Source organism: Camelus ferus, chromosome 21 (genome assembly GCF_009834535.1).
Source record: "Camelus ferus isolate YT-003-E chromosome 21, BCGSAC_Cfer_1.0, whole genome shotgun sequence".
NCBI classification, from domain to species: domain Eukaryota; kingdom Metazoa; phylum Chordata; class Mammalia; order Artiodactyla; family Camelidae; genus Camelus; species Camelus ferus.
The window spans coordinates 16,297,360-16,322,679 of NC_045716.1; the positions used below are offsets into that span (position 1 = coordinate 16,297,360).

The window sequence follows — 25,320 nt, forward strand, 5'->3', positions numbered from 1 at the left end:
CTAAAAAAAAAGCTGAACCCATAAAAGCAGAGAGTAAACATGGTGGTCACCAGGGGCTGGCGGTGGAGGGAATGGGACAAACATTGTTTAAGGGTATCTACTTGTGACTAGCAGATACATAAGTCCAGGAGATTTACTACACAGTACAGTGATTATAGACAACAAAACTCTATTATACACATTAAACTTGCTAAGAGACTAAAGCTTAATTGCTCCCAACACTAAAAATAAAATGATAATTATGTGATAAGACAGAGGTGTTAGCTAACACCATGATAGCAATCATATTGCAACATATAAATGTATCAAATCAATATGTTGTACACATTAAATTTAGACAATGTTGTATATCAAATATAGTTCAACTTAAAAAAAAAGAGAAGATACTCTGGTATTTGGCACTTAGTGTGTGTTCAACATGTGTTTGGTGATGAACGGCTTCCTCTTAGCTAGCATCGCGTTCTCCTGAGGTCTGGGTGCTTTGATGAAGCCATGTAAGGATCAGCAGTAAAAAGTTTATGTAAATGTTTCACACTCTAGTACAATGTGGACTTTGGAGTCCAGCTACCCTCTTCAGAAATGGGAGAAAATCTTCACTTTCTACGGGCAGCTGGGAGGTCAGAGAGAATAAACTCAGCTTCTCCTGGTCTATTAGGAGTTGCCCCAGAGTGTACTGTGGTCCTAGTTTCTTGCCAAAGAATTCCTCGTTCTGACCCTATTCCAAACCTGGCCATCACAAGCAGAGGATGGGTTTATGCAAAAAGAATTCAAGTCCTGGGTCCAGAAAGCTAAAATGAATTCGAATAAAATCATCCCAGAGAAAATGCCAAGGAAGGGAGTCATATAAAGCCTAATTTCCAAAGAGAAGTATATTAAAGAAATAAACTTTCTCTCAGATAAGATGGGCCCTGTTTAATCTTACAGTCTTGCCTCCAGTCCTATCTGCATCCCAATCACCCTGATTCACTCTGTCACTGGGTGATGGTACAAAGGGAAAGATTGCAGATCTAATTAGCATAATATGGATAAGCAAATGGGGCTTAATCAATTATGGTTCACACTTGCTTTCATCACCCGTGCCAGCAGTCGGCAAATCCACTGACAGTTCAAATGCGACATTTTTAGAAGCCATCAGTAAATCAATAACAAGTGACAGTAATTTAGATGCACACTTCGTTCTGCCTCCCTTTCTGTCTGGGAGATGCAGCCTCAGAACCCAGAGACACCTGAGCTCAGCAGTCAAAGCCCTTCACCGCTGAAGTCGCACACGTGGGCCAAGTCTGCGTCCTGACTCTTGGCACCACGTCTCTGACGGCTTGCATGAAGCTTATGGTAAGCGTGGTGACTGGAAGTTTTTCTTCAGTGTGTATTAAATTTTCAGAAGAAGCCTGAAGTAAGTATTTATGAGAGGCAGTCAGTGATTTTTCTGCCCTGTCTTCCAAGCCTAGCCCTACTGCTCCCTCCTCGTATACCCTTGGGGCAAATCACTTAGTCTGTCTGCAAGGCAAGTACACCATCTGTCGAATGGGGAGGGGGCTGCGGAAGGCTAACGTGTACCAACCTCACAAGGCTGGGCTGGGGATGAAACCAGATGTCAATGGCGAACATACTTTTCATAAATATAAGGCCATTGGTAAGGCTTCGTGGGAACAGTTTTAGCTTTCAGAGTAAAGAGAAATGGTCTGTTCTCTTGCCTGACATTTATAGTCATTTTATTTTATTCCTACGGTATTTATGTCAAAAATTCCCGCCTTAAGATGACTCTCATAAAAAGGCAGAACAGGAATTTTAAAGTTCAAATTCAGGGTGGTGAAATAAAAGCTGAGAAAGCCGGAGTTGGAAAGAACCTTAGTTGTCACCGTCATCATCCCGGTCGTCATCACAGACACCCCCTTATATTTCTTCAGTGTTTACAGTTAACAAAGAGCCCTCACATACAGGGTTTATCTCTGGGCTTCATGCTCCAGGGAGAACACTGAGCAACTGCAAATCACTCAGAGATGGGTGATGATGGGGACCCTGGCTCCTTCCCTACCGACATTTGCCTTCCCATTGCCTTGGGGACATATCCCCTTACCAGTTCAAAATCCAATTAGCAAGTGTCATTCACTCCTACCTCGCCACATAGTCCACAGGTCATCTCCACTGAAATTAACATTTATTACAACCACAACTTTAGTCTAGTCTCATTATAATATGCATTTAACGAATCCATAAAGTCTTCCATAGGTCATTCTTCCACATTTGAAGTGCATATAAAATAGTCCTTAAATATTGAATTCTAGAGTCTGGAAAATATTTTCTTTCAATTTATTTGAAGACATTAATTGAATACTGTGTCCACTGGCTATTGTTGCAAAATTGCTATGCAACAAATAACTACAAAATCTCAGTGGCCTGGAACAATAAACACTTATTTCTCACATGATTATCTTTGCAGCTCAGTTGATCTAGGCTGAGTTTGCTTATATCTCTGCAGTTTTGACCAGAGCATCTTACTTGGAGCAACTCTGCTCTCTACATCTCTTCTTCTCATCTTTATCCTGAGAATGGCCTTCTCACTCATGGTGATGTCAGAAGAACAAGAAGAAGGAGGCCACTCATACAAGCACTTTCCAAGTCTCTGCTCCCACCACGCCTACTAACATGCCATTGGCCACAGCAGGTCATGTGCCCAAACAAAGGGGCGGAGAAGGTACACCCTGCCCACCGCAAAAGGGTAGTGTCAAGTTATACGCAAACGGTATGGAGATTTGTCAGGAAGAAAAATTGGGGTCATTAATGTGGGTGCCTTATATGGAAAACTCTTGAGTCATTTTCTACAGGAAATACAAACATAAAGGGAAAGAGATTTTGCCATGTAGGACCTTATAATCTCATAGCGAACCTGAGAGCTTTTCACATAAAGGAGAAATTCTGTCTGGTTGTAGAGTAAGGAAAGATTATCAAGGTGTCGTCTAAGATGGATTTCAATGAGCAAGTAGGATATTAATGACCACGTAGAAGAATAGGGAATGTTCTATGTGGTAGGCACTCCTTGAGGGACGGCACACTGGAGGAAAACACAATTATGTCCTGAGAACAATCAGAGGTCCTAGATGGCCGTAGATCAGGTATGCAGATGGCAGTAACCAACTAACAGCCAGAAAGGGGGGTTAGGCTCATGATTCGTAGTGTGTCAGCTATGTCAATGGAGATCTTATTCCTGCCAGTACATTGTCTATGACCAATTCCAACCAAACAATTAATGTACACATGCACATATTTAAGGACAGGAGATTTATTTACTACTGACTATGGAGGGGCAAGGCTAAGTGATGTTCCACGGGTGTTCCATTAGTTGAACACCTCCTTCAACTTTTTAAGGGGAATATTTCATCTGAGAACATCTGCATCGGCCTGAGACACATTTTCCTAGTGCAGTGCTTGACTTTAAGCTGACTGCAGACATCAAACTTTCTTTCACCATTCTTTGACATACTTAAACGTTATTGAACAAATGTCAGTTATGTCTGTCTCTTGAATTGTGTCAATCTAAATTGAAAATGTGCTGACTATTTCTTTTTTTAAGCATCATCACTCTCTGTGTTTCTACGCCAGTGGTGCAATTGGACATGACTGGAAATATCGGTCACTTCTGTTCCCTGGAATGGTTAAGTTTGTTCTTGCATCTGCATTTCCAGGACCTGACCCTGAAATGCAGAATCACACCTAAAAAATGTGGAGATCATTACAATTCTTTTTTTTTTATTAGTATCGCAGCTAATAATCTCATGAATATAACACAGTTTTCTAAGTGAAATAAAAAACCCTATGGATTTAGTGATATCTGTGTATCTGATTTCTTACAATATTAGTCAAATTCACTACTTCATCTTGCTTAAGGCAGGAATCCTCTTAATTACTAATAATTAGAATTATAAAGTACTTCTTAAATGTATGCTTTAAATTTTGATGGTACTGAAATGATTTCTACCAAGTTAGCAAAATGTTTCAAAGCAGAAGATATATTAAGAAGCAGACAGTAATAAATAAGAATAATATGGGCCATTTATTAACTGTTTGCTACTGTTCATATGCTGGACCAAGTGTGTACGTATAACCTAATTTAGGCCTCATAATTGCTTGTAAGGCTAATACTGTTGTCATCCCCATTTTACAGATGAGAAGACTGAGGCTAGATAACTAATTGCCCAAGACTACATAGCTGATAAATAGTAGAAAGATAAATCTGTCTGGCTCAAAATCCCATTTAGATGCAGTTAATAAGAAATTCAATGCCTACTGTATGCCAGGTACTATTCTAGACTCTGAGGATCTTTCAGTGAACAGCACAAATACAAATCTCTGTCCTCAGAGAATTTATTTTCCAGCCTATACCATATATTTACAAAAGTAGGATCAATACTCAGTATCTTACAATTCAGTGGATTATTTTTCTATAGTGTATTCATATATGAGTCAAATCTTCATAACTAAATTATAAATTCCAAAGAAAGTGGGGTTATATTTTAGAGCTCTTTTTTTTTAATCTCCCTTTAGCACACAGTGATGATAGATTGTGCCATTCAATATGTACTTTTTAATTGATACATTTTTCGAGTACCGCATCGTTAACAAACCCTTGAGAAATCACCGGTTCAGGGCTGTTTTATTGTTTGAAGTTGCTGCTGATTCATTGTAAGGGCAGCAGGGGAGGTGATTAATCCAGGTCCCCCGGGTGTCTGTATAACTTTCATTTCCAGATGTTGTGCTGACTTGAATCACTAGTATCCAATGCCAACAACTAGAGAAAAATTTTTAAAAAAGTATGTTCTCTGGAAGTTTAGCACCATATTGAAAAAGTCGTTGTGTGATGTCGACCAAATTCTTTATTCTCCCCGTACTTGTTTCTCTTTGTATTGCTTTTCAGCAGAGGAACGTGTCAGAAGGAAAAATATAACAGGAATTGTCCTATTTGTTTATTCTTTTATTTATTTTTTTATTCCAAGGGCTGCCCACTCCTGCCTTCCTCCAGCCCCCTGATCTTCAGCTACCTGCTCACTGCCTCTCCCCGTCTCTCTTTCTTATTCTCCGTGTCTTATTCTTATTGTTATTCTTTCTTATTCTCCATGTCTCTGCTTCCATCCACCCCCGCCCCAGGATGTTCCTCTAACCCTCTGCTTGTGTCTACTCTAACTCATCTCTGTCTCTTTCTCTGTATGGCTGTCTCTGTCCACCTCTGCAAGGACAAGTATCTCGAAGTTTCTCACTCTCTCCGAGCCTCTGTCTCTGAATTTTACAGCCTCTCACAATGGCTTTCTCTCTCTCTTCTTGGGTGTATTTCTAGAACTGTATCCTTGCATCTTTGTGTGTGTGTGTGTGGTTTTTTTTTTTTTTTTTGTATCCTTTAATTTTCTTCTGTATTTTTTCTCTTTATCTCCCTCTGGGTATTTCTTATTCTATTTTTTTCTTCCCCGTGTGAATCTGATTTTTCCTCTTTCTTTTCTTCTCTCTCCTTTCTCTTTATACCTGTTATCTCATCTCCACGCCCCACCATCTCTCACTGTGTGTGTCTCCCTCATTTCTTCTGTGTGAGTGTGAGTATGTGTGTGTTTACGTGTGTGTGCACACACACACATGCTTGGTGTCTGTGTGTTCATAAAGGCTGTCTTGATGTCTGTCTCTATATTCAGTGAATCAATTAACATTTCTCCCTCTCTTTGTTGGTGTATATCTGCAATGGACTATTATTCAGCCGTAAGAAAAGAAGTCCTGCCTTTTGCACAACATGGATGGACCTTGGAGGCCATTGTGTGAAGTGAAATAAGTTAGACAGAGAAAGACAAATACTGTATGTTCTCACTTATACATGGAATTTCAAAAAGCCTAACTCATAGAAATATGGAGTGGATTGATGGTTCCCAGGGGCAGGAGGGTGGGGGAAATGAGATGTTGCCCAAAGGGTACAAACTTCCAGGTAGAAGATAGATAAGTGTTCGGAATCTAACGTATAGCATGGTGACTATAATGAGCAAAACTGCATTATATACTCAAGGTTATTAAGAGAGTAGAACTTGTATGTTATCACAACAACAACAAAGGTAATTATGGGAGAAGATGGAAGGGTTCACTATCCTTATTGAGGTAATCATTTTGCAATAGATACATGTATCAAATCATGTCATGGTGCATCTTAAAATTATGTATGTTATATGTCAATAATATTACAATAAATCTGGAAAAATGATATGGGGGTGGGAGGGGCAAGCAAGCAATAAAGAGAAAAAATTATTGTCCCGTTTATTTTTAACAGATTGTCAAAAGGAGCTGTGCCTTTATTTAATTACTTCATTCCTGGCACTTTGGCGAGCATAAGGAGAGACGAAGAATCCACTTCAATTCAAAAATTCAGTCACAACAATTTCTAATTAGAAGATTAAACAATCACGTGTGACCTGATCCTTCCAGAGATGTTTACAAGGACCGGCAGTGACTTGAATTTCAGCAAGATGGTAGACTGCATATCTGGAGGTACCATCTCAGTTCAGAAAACTTTTGGGCTGAGCAGTAGTAAAAACATCCTATGTCCAATTTGGAAAACACTGAAGGAGCAGGATTTGGAAAGAAATTTAAATTAATGCTTATAATAAAAAAAAGAGAAAGGTTTAGGACGAGTAAGCATCAAATTTAGGAAGTTAGAAAAAGAGTGCAAACAGAGAAAAGAAAAAAAAGTAGAAAAAAAGATAAGAGCTGACTTAATGAAATAAGAAGTAAACATACACTAGAAAGGCTCAGAAAAATCAAAAAGACGGTTCCTTGTAAAGTCTGGTAAATTGACAAACCATTTGCAAAACTGATTACAGAAAAAGAACATGGGAGACACGGACAGAAAGAGAAGGTCTGGGACACAGCATTAGGAATAAAAATGAGACTATAGGTGCACGAAAGATTCAACAAATATTAAATAGATATTATAATAAGCTGATACCAATAAGCTAGCCTAACTGTTAGAAATTGTATTAGAAAAATAGGAATTACCCCAAAAAGTCAATTTAGAAAGTTCTTTTATTGATTCGGCATACATTGCTTTAATGTAATACAGGTCATTTAGGTTATTAAATATTGAAACATTTACACGCTAGCTTTGAAGAGCCCCAATCTTGATCCCCAAGTACTAACTGGGCCAGTTTTGCCCCTTCCCCAAGACCGTATAAGCCTGCTCACAATCTATCAACTGAAGATCAGTTCTGGGTACCATAGGCCTACAGATCCCGTTTCACACGTATTTGTTGGTATCTATCCTGACTAGTCCAGTGCCTGATCCAAACCACCAGCAGAAATTCTACCGGTCACTCCTATCTATAGCCATTAATTAAAATGAATACTTATTTAAAAAGTCTGCTCATCAAAAACACACCAGGTCCAGATGGTTGTATAGATGAATTCCACCAAACATTTAAGACATTGGTAAATTCACACAATGTTTCACATATTTCTTCAAAGACTTAAAAGGAGGGAATATTGCCTAGTTCATTCTATAGGAATAATCTAGATACAAATTCAAGATGAAACAAGAAAATTATGAATATGTAAAAAGCACAGGCCAATTTCATTCACAAATTGAGATGAAATATTATTGAATACAGCATCAAAAAAACCAAATTCAGCAATGTATAAAAAGATGATACATCATTAACAAATTAGACGTGTTCCAGGAATGCAACACAATTTCAGTATAAGAAAGTGCATTAATGTGATTCACCATATTAAAAGGATAAAAAAATCACTTCAGTAAATACAGAAAACTGATAAAATTCAGCTGATATTCATGATTTTTTTAAAAATAGAATCGTAGAAAACTTGGAATACATGTAATTTCCTTCATCTGGTAAAAGGTAAGTGCCAAAAACTATAGCAACTCCATATTTCATGGAGATTATTAAAAGCATTCTCTTTTAAATTATGAATAAGATTTTAAAAGCCTACTGTCACCAACTTCTAGTCAACATAGTATTGGAACCTAGACAGCTTGATTTGACTACAGGAAAAAAAAAACATAATAAATACAAGGATTGGAAAAAAGGAAACTGAACTGTCATTATTTTCAGATGATATGATTGTCTACATAGGAAATCAAAAAAATAGAGACTAGTTACTAGAATTAATAAAATAATTTAGCAGTGTTTCCCACAATAAGATCAATCTATAACAATCAATCACATGGCTGTAAAGAATATGAAGGCATTAGAAAATATTTTACGTGTGTGTTTATGTGTACTATTTATGATGATAAAAAGGACAAGGGAAAAATGCATTGAAAGGTATGAAGACCAAACCTTTATGGAGAAAATTAGAAAGTATTATTGAAGGACATTAAAGAAATCTTAAGTAGGTGGAGAGATACATCTGATTCATGTAAATTCTCTCTCAAATTAGTTTTTGTATTCAGTTTGATTCCAAAGAATATTGCACAAATTTCTTTCAAGCTGATCCTAACATTTATATCCAAAAACAAAAAATCAAGAATAGCCAATACATTAATGGAGAAGAAAGGACGAGATCGTGAATCTGACTATAATCAAGAATTATACTCTGAATCACTTTGCTGTATACCTGAAACTAACAAGACTTTGTAAATCAACTATCCTTCAATTAAAAAAAAAAAACACCAAAACAAACAAACAAAAAGAATTATACTAAAGTCAGATAAAGACAGTGTAGTTCTGGGATAAGCTAAGATAAATAGACAAATGCAATCAAATGGAGATTTCCACATTCTTAGAAACTTAATATGTGACAGAACTGACTTGGCAAATCAGTAAATAAAGTAGATTCTATAGAATAAACAATGTGGAGACACTTGGTCATATGAAAAAAAATGGAAATTCAATACCTATTTCCCACTCTTTGAAATATTAGTTGCTAGAGCTAGACTTACTGACCTAAAGTAAAGGCAAAATGTGTAACTTTGAGAATAAAATGTAAGAAAAGACTTCTGTGACTTCAAGGAAGGAAAAGGTTTCTTAAACTAGACTCAAAAGCAAAAATCATAAAGAAGGAAATTGATAGGTTAAACTATATTAAAGTTAGAACTTAAACTCTTAACAAAACATACCATAAAGAAAGTGGAAGAGGCAAGCCACCAACTAGGAAGAAATATTGGCGACACATATAATAACAAAGGACTTGTGTTCAGAGAAAAGAAAGAAGCCCTACATTTCAAAAAGAAATAGAAAAAAAAATCCCAATAGGAAAATTGGCAAAAGTCATGAACATGCATTTTCCAAAAGAGAAAACACCAGTGGTCGATAAACATATAAAAAGAGAATAATTTTATTAGTAATCAGTGAACTGTGAACTAAGATCCCAGTGAGATACAACTACACAATCAACAAATTAGCAAAAACTGAATTGCTGGGTAAAACCTGAAGTTGACAAGAATGTGTAATGAGAAGTTTTAGACTCTGCTGATTGGAGGATAAAGGGATCCAACTACTTTGAAAGATAATTTGGTAATAAACACCTCGGAAACCTGAAGGTGCGTAGACCCATCAACTCTGCCCCAGAAGACGTACAAGATTGTTCAGCAAAGCAACGCTTGTGACCACAAAAAGCTGAAAACAACACAAATGCCTCAGCATTAAAAAGGATAAACAAATTGTATTATGTGATAAACGGGGAATACCATACAGTAAAATGAGTGAATACAGCCCTATGTAAACGTTTAGGTGAATCTCAAAAATACAGTATTGACCAAAGCATTCAAAATCACAAGATGTTTGCAGCCTGACTTCATTTACATAAGAATCAAAAACAGAAGGAAGTAAATAATACATCATGCAGGAAGACACACATGTGTGAAAGCAATGAGAATGATTAAGACCAAACCCATAAGATTGTTTATTGTCTGTGAGTCTGTTTCTGTTTTGTGGGTGAGTTTCATTAGCATCTTCTTTCTTCTATGGTTACTGGGGGAAAAGGGGTGGGAAGGGATAAATTTGGAGTTCAAGATTTATAATTAACTACTAATATATAAAAATAGATTTAAAAAAACAAACTTCTTCTGTATAGCACAGGAAACTATATTCGATATCTTATAGTAACCTATAATGAAAATGGAAAAGACTATGAAGAGGAACATATGTATGTATATGTATGACTGAAACATTATGCTGCACACCAGAAACTGACACACTGTAACTGACTATATACTTCAATTAAAATAAAAAAATAATAATTTTAAAAAGAGCAAATCCAGACCATGGTTAGCCCAAGCAGGGAGAGAGGCAACGTGACCTGTGAAGGGCACACAGGATGGTAAGAGATACTGGTGTTATCCTATTCTGTGTGCAGTCTGATGGGTACATACGAGTTTATTTCAATATTTTTCTCTAAATTCTAAGTATATGTTATATAGACTCTATGGATGATGTATTTCACCATAAAAAAATTTTAATATCATGGAAATCCCATGTTGAAAATATTTTAGAAGTCTCAGAAGAAAAGCCCTGTGAATTGCATATCAAGACATAGTAATTCTGTGTAAGGAATAGGCTGAGAGGCAATGTGCAGAAAATACAGCTCATCCAAAAGAACCTTATTACACAGACTGGGCGACCAGGCACAGAAGTGAAATGCAATTTTAGAATAGCCTAAATCTTGGAATAAAAAAAGAAAAGATTAAAAAAAAAAACCATATGGTTTCAGAGAGGAAATACAAACTTACATTTGAGTGAGAACCTTTTGTGCGATGAAACCACAAGGATGAAAACGTCCATGGGTCTGTCTGCAGATGCTGGCGACACAGCTGCGACATCCTCCCCAGGACAGGGCATCCAGCTCTTGCCCTCGAACAAGAACCCTGAGAGGCCTGGTCTGGAAGACGGGAGAAGTGGGTAATTAGGAGTCCAGGGGAGTGGGTTAATCCACAGCTGGTGGAAATCAACCCAACGACTACGAAGACAAAGAGAAGCGGTGTGGGGGTGGGAGGGGGGTGGAGTGCAGACAGAGAGACCAAGGAGGAAAGGAGCTGAGTAAATGAAACCAAACATGCATATAAATTAAGCTTTATTAGAATGGAGCCACGGTTCTGATTCTTTTAATACTGAGCTATCGGTTTGATAGATTCTTATAGACAGAAGAACTCAGGGTGCAGAAAGGCAGAAGGTTCCTTGTGCTCTGGACAGAGAGTGCTGTGGGGCTTCCCGCAGTCTTTTCTTCCTTCCCTGCCCGGGTCCCCCATCCACCAAGAAAGAGATGTGTCCATTTTGTCTCCATGGAGCCCCTGAAACCACGCACGCTGAGAAGCAAAGGTCTGAGCCAGAAGCTTCAGCGATACAGTGTCACCTACACTGATCCAGCTTTTAGGCTTGACCATTAAGAAAACACTTCTTACTGTCAAATGCAACAGACTAAAATACATTTTGCTAAAGAGGGTGTTTTACCACTAAGAGCTAAAGGGGCCACGTTTCTGAAAGATCCATAAAGTGTAGGAGGAATTAAAGGCAGACTGTATCAACATTTCCGGAAGATTAATGAAAGACTGCAGAATGTGAAATGCGAGGTCCTTAAATGAGTCTGGGAAAAGAGACACGGAACAAAGGGTTGAGGGAACTGGGGTGAAATCCAGAAAGAACCCTCACCTCCTCCACTGAGCATCAGAATGACAGACGACGAGAAATCAACTGCAACATGGGGCTTCCCCAAGGAAAGGAGAGAAGTGGCCCGGGGGAGACAGATCATTCCGGGGGTCCATGGTCAGGGCCGGGCGCACGAAATGATCTGTTCTGTGCTGTATCTTCCGTCTTTAATGTCTCACTCCTGTCTAACCGAACCAACTATCTATCTTACACCAGGACATTTCATCAAAGATGTGTCATTCCTAGGGTGGGCAAATTGACCTTAGGATAAAATGAAAATTCCAAATTTACTCAAACAGTCAAACAGGAGCTCCTTTCCCAGGGAGGCCTTCTTAATACACCCTGACCAGTTCCTAATATTTTCTAGAGGAGGTTGGATGGAGTAAGGGGGCAGAGGGGCAGGGTAGGGGATAAATTTGTTTTGCTTTAAACAAAGATAAATAACATCTTGGATTTTTTGGGAGGGAAGGTGCATTTTTCTATTGAAGTGTAGTTGATTTACACTGTTGTGTTAGTTTAGGTGTACAGCAAAGTGATTCAGTTATACATACATATATATATAATTTTCAGATTCTTTTCCATTATAGGTTATTACAAAATATGAATACAGTTCCCTGTGCTAGACAGTAGGTCCTTTATGTTTATCTATTTTATAGATAGCAGTTTGTATCTGCTAATCCCAAACTCCTAATTTATCCTTCCCCCCCCTACTTTGGTAACCATAAACTTGTTTTCTATAACATCTTAGATTTTGATACAACAAATATATATATATATACATACACACACACACACACATATACACACACACATACATACGTATATATATTCATGGGCTTATACGGTTAGAATTTCTGATAAACCACAGTGGACTATTAAAAAAAAAACAAACTTAGGACAGTTTTTGAAGTATTCCAATTTCTATCTTTATTTTTTTTCTGAATACAGAAGAGAGGAATACCTCATAATAGTCTTGAAGAGCAGATAGCAAGTGGTAAGTAAAAGTGCTTTGTTAGTGTAAACGGTAAAACTTTCATGGTAAAGAACGTCTTTGGAGTCCAGACAACGTACACATTGTAATAGTTTAATTGCACCATAAACCTCCTTTCTAAAGCATACTCGGTGAGGTAGTTAGGTTCCTAAGTGATCCAAAACAGTACCGCCACACGAGGGGTGCTTTCTGCCTGTTAACACAACACTGCTAAGCACTTATGCTTTCCTTGCTAAAACCCCATGGAACAGACAATATTTCCATCTTCATTTTCCAGGGGAAACACAGACGCTCAACAAGATTTGCTCATTTGCTCAAAGTCAGATAGTGAACGTATGGTGAGGGGATTCCAACCTCGTCCTGCCACTCCATGACTCTGTGACCTTGAGAAAGTCCTTGGTCAAAAGACAATGGCACCTTCCTCTTGGGGTCATTGGGGTGGGGAGAGGGTTACTTGAAATAATAGTCATAGAGGACTTGGCACTAAGTAAAGACTAAAAAGTTAATTTTTATGCTCATTAGGTATAGAAAACATTTGTGTCTAGCATTTGGCTCACATCAGTATTAACCTGTGGACGTTTTAGAAAACTACAAAGCCTTGCACTCCACTCCGACTTGGTCTTACTGAGTCAGAATCTCCAGGAGTGGGCCCACGAGCTGGTTTTTGAAAAAGCTTCCTCTCAGGGGATTCTGTTACAGTAGGTGCGGAGCCTGGTATTGAGAAGCTGTTGTTATTGGTATTTGGACTAAAGAAAGTCAGTGAAAGACCATGAGGCTGCGATGGATGGCGTGTGCTTCCTGCAGATGTGGGCCAAACCTGCCCCTTTAGGATGCAAAAGATGTGGGCAGGTTGAACTGAATCAACACACACCGCCCAGTAACCAGCTGCCTGGTCACGAGCCCTGGCTCCTCTCTCATGAAGTTGGAGCCTCTTCTGAACGTCCTGAGCAGCAGTTAGGAGATAAAGATCTAACCCATGCTGCCACTCCTCCCATGTACGCTGCGGCTGAGTTAGGATTTCTTGGGCTCAGAAAATTACTGTGGGCAGGAGGTTGTTGTTAGCCAATTCAAAGTGCTCGTGGTCCTGAAATTCCATCTCATAGTCACACTAAGGTCAGGGAAAGGTGCAAATTCTCTGCTGGCTCAGTACCCCCACCTAGACAATGAGAGGAGTCAGATCGAATGATCCTATGACCTTTCCCATTCTAACATCCCATGGATTTAAGACCTATAAACATTACTTAGAATTTCCAAGTGTGTGTGAACAGAGGGGTGGGGTGGGGGGAGGCAGAGAGAGTGTGGATTCCTGCCTGAAGCTACCCTCCACAAAGCACCAGCTATGTCAGCAAGCACAGGTTCCATTTGTCCAAAGCAATTCCCTTTTCCCCTCCCCTGTGGACGCTGGCCCTCCTGCCTTTGTTTCTACTGAGACTTCTGTTAAGGACAAGCCAATCAAAATGGAGTCACTTATGCCAAGCTCCTCATTACCAAACCAAGACTTAATTATGGTTTGGGTCTCCCAGAAATAGAATCCTAACCCAGTCACCCAGGCACCATCTGATCAGCATTTAATTAGGTAAACTGCCTGATAGACCCACGTCATCCCCCAAAGGAAGGTAACCTTGAAATAACCAACCTGCTTTTTCACCTAATATAACTTCCTTGCTCCTCCTCCCTTCTGCTTATAAAGGTCTTTCATTTTGTACAGCTCCTTGGAGCTCCTTTCTGTCTGCTGGATTGGACGCTGCCCAATTTTAATTGATTTTTGTTCAAACTCTTAAAACGTTTAGTATGCCTCAGTTTACCTTTCAGTACTTTCCACCAGGGCTCCCTCCTCCTTGCTGTCCCTGAATACCAGTTAGCAAGGCCCCCGGAGCACCTCGTCCCACCCTCCCAACACAGATTTTCTCTGCTGTATGTTTAGCCCATTTAGAGCTGTGCATGTCGTACTGGAAATCGGACCCTCTCTTTTGTTTAAAAACTCAGCAGCGCTTCCCCTGCTTCAGATATCCACGCTGGTGGTAAATTGTGACTTCTGTCTTCTAGAGAGTCCTTTGGAGCTACCGAGTTTTGGAAATCCACTGATTCTGCGTTTGCGTATGTGTGTTAGTGAACATTCAAGCATCTCATCTACGTAAGTAAAAGAAGAACATCTGTTTTCCTTTCCTAACTAGTATTGATCATAGATTTTTCAAGAGTTTTACTGCTGAGTGTTCCTTGGTATCTGATCCCAGCATGTAGTACAGAGCCACCTCCTGGCCAAAGGAAGGAAGGAAGGAAGGAAGGAAGGAAAGAAGGAAAAAAGGGAGAGGAAGGAGGGAGGAAAGAGAGAAAGGGAGGGAGGAGAGGAAGAAAGGGAGGGGAAGGGGCACCTGCGGGAATAAAAGATTTTTCCTAGGGCTCCTGCAGCCCTGACCATTACCTGAGACTTCAAGGCAGTAGGGAAGTTTCTCCTGAGGCTCTGGAACTCAGTCTTTAGCAGGAGCCCACATCATGGGCTCGGGTGAAAAAGGCCCATCAGGACATATGATTTGGTCCTGAGTGATACAGCAGCTCAGGGAAGTCTGAGTGACTCTCTTCCCAAGGGTCACAGAGGTTGTCTCATTTTTAACCCCACGTCCAGAAACTGTCACCTGCTGCACTTGTTGGACCAAAATAAATCTTTCACTCCTTCCTTGGTCCACTCATATTAACACATAACTAGCCTGCCTGAGGCAGAACAGTGGGTTGGAGAGATAATTATGCAATTAGGAAAACTAGAGACGAGAGATATATAACTGCTTGTAAAAGAGTAACAACATAGAGTGCAGTGGACTCGGGTTCTGAACAGTGCTCCCCAGGCCTGGCTCTGCTGCTCCAAGGATGAGGGAGCTTGGAGCCAGGCTGCCTCCTCTGGGTCTTAGCTTTCTCATGCTGATAGGGACTGATAAAATCTCCAGCATCCCCTTCATATTTTTAATGCCGAGTCTCTGAGTAGTCAGTCCTCTTCCCCGTTTTGTTGTTGTTGTTGTTGTTGTTGTTTTCTAACATTTTTAATTGATTTATAATCATTTTACAATGTGTCAAATTCCAGTGTAGAGCACAATTTTTCAATTATACATGAACATATATATATATTCATTGTCACATTCCTTTCTCTGTGAGCTGCCATAAGATCTTGTATATATTTCCCTGCTTCCCCGGTTTTTATGTGTTCCTCTGCTGCTCAGCTCATCCTACACACACACAGACACACACACACTCCTTCTCAACCATGTCCAGTGGTGGCAAAATCTTTCTCTTCATTAACTTGGGACCCATGTAGCCAAGGAATCTTTTCCATATCCTGCGTTCTTCCAGGTAGAAATGAATGCCAGAGATTTTCACCAAGTAAATACATTTCTATGATGGGATAATAATTAACTTCTCAGATGACATCAGATTAAGTTCTTCACTCTTTGGGAAAGCTTTTGACAACGTAAGCTAAATATTAGACATCTTAGCCAGCAATGGACGCTCTTGTGGGAAATAGTTGTAAGGATACAGGGGAGCTGCAGGATACCTGGTACCACCTACTGCAGAATACTGGGCCTAAATGAGATCTCATATTTCCTGTTATTTACAGGTGAAGGGGCTAAGGACCAGATGTGACATCACCAGCCAGAGGCACACTCAGGACTGACGGCCTTGTCTTCTATCTGGGCTTGTATTTTTTCCACTCTAGTCTTCACTCCTCACCTTCTCCCTTTGGGAGTCTGCTGACATGATGGTCACGTGGGTTCTGAGGCCACTGACCTGGACTGGAAGGATGCGTCAGCCCCTGAGTGATGTCTTCCTTCCCCAGGAGCAAAGCACGGGCACAGCTCAAAAGGGGCACACGTGCAGCAGGCCAGAAGATCAGGTCTTCTCAGGAGTAAACCTTTGAACCTTAATGACAAGAAAAGTGCCACTTTAATGTGGAAATTCGCCTTCCTTTGGTCTCAGGCCAGCCCCTGACACAGAGCAGGGTCAAGGAACATGGGCTGATGGCGTGGAGATGGAATGGAAGCAAGTCGCCTGTTCCCAGGATACCAACATCAGGCAGAACTGTCTCCATGCATTCTCCAAGAGTAGTGGGGTTAGAGCAGACTTTCCTTGGCCATCTTAAATCAAAGTTACTTACTCCGCCCAAGTCCTTATTGCCCAACGTACCCTGCATAGATTTCATAGTGTGACACCATAACTACTCCCTTTCTGTCGACCCTAAACCCTTTGCCTTTTTGCTGCCTGTATGACACACACCTGGCACAGTCCCAATGCTGCCACGTCCAGCTCTCCACTTATATTACACCTACATCTAAGCAGTTGAATGTTGCCAGAGGAAAAACACACACACACACACACACACACACACACACACACACACCCCTTTTAATCTAAGATCATCATTTTAGGTACACAGCGCCGTCAGACAATTCTTCTAGGACCCAAGTCAATTCACTTATTCCTTTTCTACATCTTGAAGTCCATTCTTTCTCACTTACTCAAGTATTTCCCCAATCCTCCTAATATCCCTCTTTGGCCTCCCACCATCAATTTCTTCTCCTCTATTGGATTATGACCATCAGTATACAAATCTTAACATTATGTTTTAATATCATCTATCTGAAGAAAGAAAAACAAACTCCCTTTGACCTTGATTTCCCCAACAGCTTTCATCTCATTTCTTTGCTCCTATTCATAATAAAATACCCCAAGAAAGTTGTATGTACTCCCTGGATCTGCTTCCTCACATTCTATCCCCTTCTCAGCCACCCCCACTGGGCTTTGGTCTCCATCTCTGAGCCCTGAAACAGGACTCTTTAAGGTCACCAATAACTTCCATCTTCTCAGAATCCAAAAGTCAGTTTTCTGTGCTCATCTCATTCAAATTCTGCCCAGCATTTGACTCAGTTGATCCCACCTGTCTTCTTGTAACACCTTCTTCTATAAGCCTCTAACGAAATTGCACTCACCCAGTTTTCTCCTGACCTCACTGCCTTCTCCTCAATCCCTTAACTGGCATCTCTTTCTCTGCAACATCCTTAAATGTTGTAACACTCCCAGGATCTGAAGGCTCTGTCCTTGACCTTCTGCTACACTTTCTCCTCCGATGATCTTTCTGAGTGCTGTGGAAATTATCTGTATGTATAATTCAGCATTCCCCAAACCCTATCTCCAGCCCAGATCTCTCTATTGAGTTTATAAATCCAAATTCTTATTTGGCATCTCCTCTTAGATGGCTAACAGGTATCTCAAACATAACTGGTCAAAACACAGCTTTTGTTTTCTTATCATCCACACCCTGTTGGTCTACACCTCCTCCAGTCTTCCTTATCTTAGTAAATGGTAGCACCTTCAACTCAGTTAGTTAGGTACAAAACCCAATTATTATTCTTGGTTGCTCTTTTTCCTTCATACCCCACATTTAACTTTTCAGTGTGTCATGCAAAAATAAATATTTCCTGAGATATATCCAGGACCTAGCTATTTCTACCACTTTCCTTGTAACAACTTTATTCCAGAGAGAATGAGTGAATGAATGATGGGATGGTGCCTACAGAGAAAAGGGTGTTTGGGATAATATTTTTCATTGTTCTTGTGGTGTTAATGTCAGATCAGCACAAAGATAAAGTTTATGAGATGTGAGCTCTGATATCTATATGCATCTTGAAAGAGAGGTCACGCTGCTGCCATAATTCATTGGGGCTTTGGCTGGAAGTAAATTAAAAGTGGAATCCAGGCAGGTTTACAAAGAAATTTTTCAGAAGTTTAGAACCCTGCTCTGTTTAACCTTCTCTGTTTCTGAGTACTATGGAAATCCAGCTTCTTACAAGGATTTACTTTCACTCTTGACTCTTTGTTAAGATAGCACCGTGAGACTTCTGCTTTTAGACAACTTGAAGTTGCAAGGGACTAAATTTAGCCTTCACTTTGAAACAGATAACATAACATACAAAGTAAATAAAACAACAATTTTCAAACCATTAGATATCAGGTAATAAAGGACAGGGGAACTGCAGAGATAAGAGCAATCTGAACCAGCCTCTTTGACTGCTTGAGTCTGCTGACAAGGAATCCTAGTGATCTCTTCCGATACCAATAACTAACATTTGTTTGACATTTACTATGTGTCTAGCACCTGCCTAGCATTAAGAACTTAATGTATACGTTAGCTCAGTAAACCCACAGAACAGCCATTTGAGGCAGGTGTACTATTATTGTCTTCATTGTCCAGAAGAGATTTCAGACAAAAACGTTTTAAACCTCACTCAAGCATACACAGTTCTTACATGGTGGAGCCAGGGCTGAGCCTAGACAGTCTGAATCCAGCAATAGAAAAGGACATCCTCAACCTGATAAAGGACATCTCAAAGAACCCATGGTTTATAGCATGCAATGATGAAACGCTGAATGCTTTCTCCTAAGATTAGGAGTGAAGGAAAAATGTCCACTCTCACTTTTTTATTCAATAATGTACCAGGATTTTTAGTCAGTGAAATAAGACAAGAAAAAGAAATACAATGCATCACAATGGAAAAGCACAAAGTAGAAACTGTTGTTATTCACTGATGACAAATCATTTATGTAGAAAATTAATGGAATATTCAAAAAAAACCTATTATGTGTCCATGGCAAGATTGTGAGATAAAAGATCAGTATGTAAAATTCCAAAGCCTTTCCATATACTAGCAATAGCAATCAGAATTTGAAATAAAAATACTATTTGTACCAACATCAAAAATTATGAATAGGTATAAATCTACCGAAGTACGAACAAGATGTATTTACTAAAATCTACAGACTCTTCCTGAGAGAAATTAAAGAAGATCTGAATAAGTGGAGATATATGTATATATATATATATATATAATTTGTTCATTAATTAGAAGACTTAATAATGTTAAGATGTCAGTTGTCCCAGTATTGGTGAATAACTCAACACAATTCCAATGAAAATCCTAGCATGTTTTTGTGAAAGCTAATTATTAAGTTCATTTGGAAATACAAAAGACCTAGAATATTTTAAATAACCATGAAAAGAAGAATAAAATTGGAAGACGTAACACAACCTGACTTCAATACTCATTATAAAGTTACATTAATCAAGACAATGTGATATTGGTGCAAATAAAAACAAATGAATACAATTGTCAACACAGTCGAGAAATACACCCATCCATATATGGTCAATTGATTTAATTGACAAAGTTGTGCAAAGGCAATTCAGTCCAGAAGGAATAATCTTTTCAACAAATGGTGGTTGTAGCAATTGAATATCCACACATAAAAAAATAAATTTCTAACTTTATTTCATGCCAAACTGAAACATTACTTCTAGATAGATCATATGTGTAAAGATACTACTTAAAATTACAAAGCTTCTAAAACTTTGTGACTCATGTGTGAGGCAAAGATTTTTTAGATATGATACCAAAAGCATGATTCATAAAAGAAAAATCAATAAATTCAATTTCATCAAAAATTAAAACTTTTTCTAGTCATTAAGGGAATGAAAAGACAATCCCAACTGCAGGGATCATTTCAAAGCATATATCTAACTGGTAAAGAATTTGTATCAGAATAGATAGCAAACTTTAAAAACACAGTAAGGAAACAAAAACCCAATAACAAAATGGGGAAAATATATGAATGGATCCTTCACCAAAGAGAATATATCAGTGGCAAATAAGCACATAAAAAGATGCTCAACATCATTAGTGATTAAAAAATGCAAATAAATCCACAGAAAATACAAACTCAAACTTAGCAAAAAGGTTAAAATTTAAAATACTGACAATATCATGTGTTTGCAAGGATGTGGAAAAACTGGAACTCTGATAAACTCTTGTGGGAATCTAAAATAACTGTTTTGGAAAACTTTTTTTGTCAGTTTCTTAAAAAGTTAAATTTACATCTATCTCATGACCCAGTCATTCCACTTCTAGGCAAATACTCAAGGGAAATGAAACCATGTATTCATGAAAAAGACTGTATACCAATATTCAGGGAAATCAGATTTGTAACAATCAAAAACTCAAAACAAGACAAATTTCCATTAATGGGTGATTAGATAAACAAATTGCAGTTCATTCGTATGATGACATATTAGTCAACAATAAAAAGAAATGAACTATTGAGACACACACCAACATGGATGATTCTAAAAATAATTGTGAAAGAATCCAGACCAAAGAAAAAGAGTAAATATTGTTTGGTACAATTAATATAAAATTTAAAGGACTGCAAACTAATCCATAGGAACAGAAAACAGATCATCAATTGCATGAGGATGGGTTGGGGTTCAAGAAGCTACGTTGGGTAGAAAATGAGAAAAATGTTTGAAAATGTTAGATGTGTTCGTTATCTTGATTTTGATGGCAGTTTCAAGGGTGTACACATGTACTAAAATTTATCAAATTATACCCTCTACATATGCACCCTTTTTTTTTGTAATTGCTTACAACTCAGTAAAACTATTTTTGAAAATAGCATGGGGAACTCATGTTTGCAGGGCAAACTCAATCTCCATATATGTTTCAATGCTCTGAAATAAAATAAACATCTCCATGGAACAGAACTGAAAGAGAAACTGAGATAGGAAATCGGGCTAAATCCATAGATCTTCTAAATTCAGTGCCCAAAATAGGCAAAAGCAATGAAAAGCTAACACCTCGTTGAGTAATGGGGAGTAAAATGTGCCCCCTGTGAAGAATGAAACCAGAAACCAACTAACAATTAAAAATCAAATATGAAGTGAGCTCCTCCCACTTGTAAAGAGAGTCAAACACTGTCTCCATTATGAATTATATAAAGCTGCTTCCTTGGAGAGGAAGGAGGAAGTAGCTTCTGAGCCAGACCTGGGTCAAGCCACCCAGATCGGTGAACAGATCTGCAGTATTTAGAAAATAAAAATAGAGTAGGAGCCTTTAACACGAATATAAAACTGGATTCTTGATAAGGATGGTTGAGGTCACACTTAAAAGCACTATGGAGGGAGAAGTAAGATAAAAAGGGTACAAAGCATGCTGTCCACAGAAGATGAGTATGTAAAAAAAAAAAACCTAAAAAGTGTAAGGAGAAAGAATGTTGAGAAAGTCACCAAAATCAATAGTATGGGAATTAATTCATAAGAAATTAAATAAAAGCAATAGAGCCGATTCAAGTGACTTTAAAAATAACATTTAATATCCCCACATAAAGGAAGAAATACTATTACTCACAAAAAGTAGAACATTATGAAACAACAAGAGAGAGAGGTCTTTTCTAAAGAAAAGCAATACAAAAAAAAAAAATCCTGGAAATGAAAAATATACAGCTAACTCTTGGATTTGACACAAAGCACAGAAGTGAAATACAAATTAATACTGAAGAATTCGTCCAAAAACATAGCACAGATAAAGAAATATTTTAAAGAAAAGTGTCATTTTAAAAGGCAGCATTACTGTACCTAAAAAAATATTAATCTTTCATTAGTACTTTGACTGATTATCCCACTTTTTGCCTTATTTAACTTGGCCGTCAAGTCCTATTAAAACAGAGGTTGCATTTTTTTAAAGTGAAAGAGAAGTCAAAAGATGTGGAGGATAAACAGGCTCCAACACAGACTGCAGAGGAATAGAGAAGGAAGGATGAAAAAGTACATTTAAAGATCTAATATCTGATCATAGGATCATATTCAACTATATATTTTTACGCTTAACCCCGAAACGTCAGTCTAAATTCAATCTTCCCCCAAATAAACTCATCTTTTCTTCTCAGTGAAAACCATCACTCACCCTGGTCTCCAAGCCATAGACCCAGAACCCCTCTTCCAGCCACCTTGTCCAATAGGCTCACTTCTTCCCATCTCCCGCCCACTAACATTCCTCCCTTCAAGCCATTATTTCTCTTCAGGGTTCTATACCTGCCTTCAACCCGATTCCTCGCTGCCTGTCATGACTTAAACCAATTTATTTTTCTGCACTGCCCCAGGGTCTTCTTTCTAAAACATGCAACTAATTCTATGAATCTCTTACTGAAAATATTTTACTGGAGTCCCACATTTTCACAATAATCTCTAAATTCTCTATATACAAGATCCCTCTTGGACTGACCTTGGTCAACCTTTCTAGCTTCGTTCTCCACAAGCCCCCTCTTCACTCAGCATAAGTCTGCGCAGTTGGCAGGAGAAATTGTTTTTCTTATTTCACTGTGTCTGTATGTAGAATTGTGGCTTGCAGCAGGTGAAAACTGAATTGAACAGGGCACACCGTCTCCGCTTCTGCATCTTTGCTTCCTCATCTGTGCTGTAAAGAAGTTGGACTCCATGTTCTTTCCAGCTGCAGCGTGGCGTGCTTCCCCATTACTCGCAGCTACGTGTGTCCTACGTTATACATACTGGAAATTTTTCTGAAGGCGGCACTCTCTAGAGAGGGAAACTGGTCACCAAAGAAGGATGTAACTACTTCTCTTCAATAATAGAACAGCCTCATCTGTGCAGAGTGGTTTAGAGGTGGCTCTGCTCTGTGTCTGCACGTAGTGAGTGTTCAACAAATGTTTGACAAGCAAATAAAGTCTGCGTGCACTTTATGCCTTTCTGGCCACAAAGCCCTTTTTCTTGTATTATCTCATTTGACCCCATGCTACCCTTGCAAAGTGGCTAGAGCAAGTATTCTTTTTTCTTTCTTTTTTAGTGTTAGGTATATCTTTTATTTTCATTTTTTAATTTAATTTTATTTTTAATTTTATTTTTTAAATGGAGGTGCTGGGAATTGAACCCAGGACCTCACGCACACTAAGCACGTGCTCTACCACTGAGCTATTTTCTCTCTTTTCTAGAGCAAGTATTCTTGACCCTGTTTTCTAGACCCTCCCCCCCACCCCCAAAAAAAGTGAGCATCAGAGCATCCAGGTGATTACGCCAAGGTCACAAAGCTAGCCAACGGCAGAGCCAGGTCTCAAACTGAGGGCTTTTAGCTCTAAATCCTGCGTTCTTTCCATGGCATTATGCAAGCCTCGTAATTCCAAGACACAGTCTGAAAATAACACAAAAGACTCAGCCAGCCTCCTTCTTTGTTCCCTTGACCTCATTAAAGCTTTAAGTGGAACTTGTCCTCGCAAACTTAGGGTGCAACATCAAATCCATCTGAGTTTCTGGGGCACGTAGCAACAGCTTGCTTTAATCTAATAATTGGCTGAGGAAGAGTCACAGAAAGGATAGTAAAAAAAAAAAAAAAGGGCAAATTGTTATTTTTCAAAACCAAGCCATTCCCCTGTCTAAAAGGTTCACAGCTTTTTCCTTTTCCAAGAAAATATTTATCCTTCTAAAAGATTTCTTCCCGTTAACAATATTTTTACAGCCTTTGTGATACTTGTAGAGCATTTTGGATACAGCCTAAATACTATATATTTCAAGAATGAAACCATTACATTAAGAACGCTGCATATGTTTAAAAGTGTTTTTATGAGGTTTATTAAAAGAAGCCATAAATTTCTGAGAAAGGTTTAAGCCGTATTACATTGATCTTACCTCTCATTTAAACAAAATGTAAACTTTAAGTAAAACCTTGATGTGGAATGTAAACTCACTCACATACCCTGAGCTTCCTCATTCTCATGTGCTACCTCTAAAATATTAAATCATCTGCGAAGCACTCCATTTCTTTGAGTGTTTTCCAATCACAACAGATAGCTTTCCGGTGATTGCTTGTACCTGTTGAATTTCTTGGATTCATTCACGGAGAGTGAAGAACGGGGGATGCCAGCTGGATACAAAGCAGGGTTTTTAAATCATTCTCAGTGCTGCAGACCCAGGGCAACCTGCCTCCCAGCTTAGCTCCTGAGGTGTCCTCTCCTAAAACAAACTCACGCACTAAAGGTAGGTATTGTTATTATTCCCATTTTAGAGATGGAGAAACTGAGGCCCACGGAGGGTTTGAGCAGCTTTCGAAGGTCACATAGTTAATAAGGAATCGAATCAGCCTGTGAACCCAGGCAGTCAGGCTCCAGACAGCCAAAGCCCAGGCTCTCCTGTATACCCTGACACTATCCTGCCTTCTTAATAGGATTATTATAAAGATTAGGTGAGATAATGCACATAAAGCATTTGGTACAGTGCTGGACAGAGAGCACTCAACAAGATTAGAAACTGTTAACATCATGATTATTATTAGCTGGTGCACGTTAAGGCTAATGGTTTTGACCAGGGATGCCCTTCACAAGGGCCGATGCACACTGTGCGGTGAGCCCAGAATTACCTTCCCAGCCCAGGCCCCCGGGAAATGAAGTGAGCACTGAATACCTAGCAAGTAAACGGAAGTTACAGAATCAACCAGATAAGAAAGAAGGGAGGCTCCAATTCTGCAGTATTTTAAGACTCCATTTATAAAGGTTTGGGGCCTTTTTCACCCGATGGTACAGTCTCCTTGAATTAAGGGTGGCACCTCACCTGTCTGCTCAAAGACTCACACCCTCAATTCAAAGAAATTGCTATTAATTCTGCCCTTAAATTTTTATACGTGTGTACGCATTGTTTCTTCTCTCTGGCATGGTCTTCTCTCACTTCTCCACATGACAAACTCCTATTCATCTTTCCAGAAAATGTCCAATGTTTCCTTCTTTACAAACTTTGTTGCCAGTTCTCAAATAATATTTAAAGTGCTGTGTTAGAGCTAAATGCTTGCATGTCTGTCTCTCCCACTCACGTCTAGACTGTGAACTGTTTGAGGA

The 25,320-nt window shown here is 38.9% G+C and overlaps 1 long non-coding RNA gene across 2 annotated transcripts in view; it reads right to left on the bottom strand.

The window, feature by feature from the left end:
• Positions 1–23,240, bottom strand: part of LOC116658673 — an 89,178-nt gene extending 65,938 nt beyond the window's left edge. The window contains exons 1-2 of one of the 2 annotated variants that reach the window (XR_004313911.1): positions 22,707–23,240; positions 10,709–10,857 (exon numbers count right to left, since the gene is read on the bottom strand). This is a non-coding gene — a long non-coding RNA (uncharacterized LOC116658673). Of the gene's footprint in view, positions 1–10,708; positions 11,423–22,706 lie in introns of those variants that run through there. The other variant, XR_004313910.1, reaches the window with a different exon arrangement.
• Between the last annotated feature and the right edge of the window lie 2,080 nt (positions 23,241–25,320).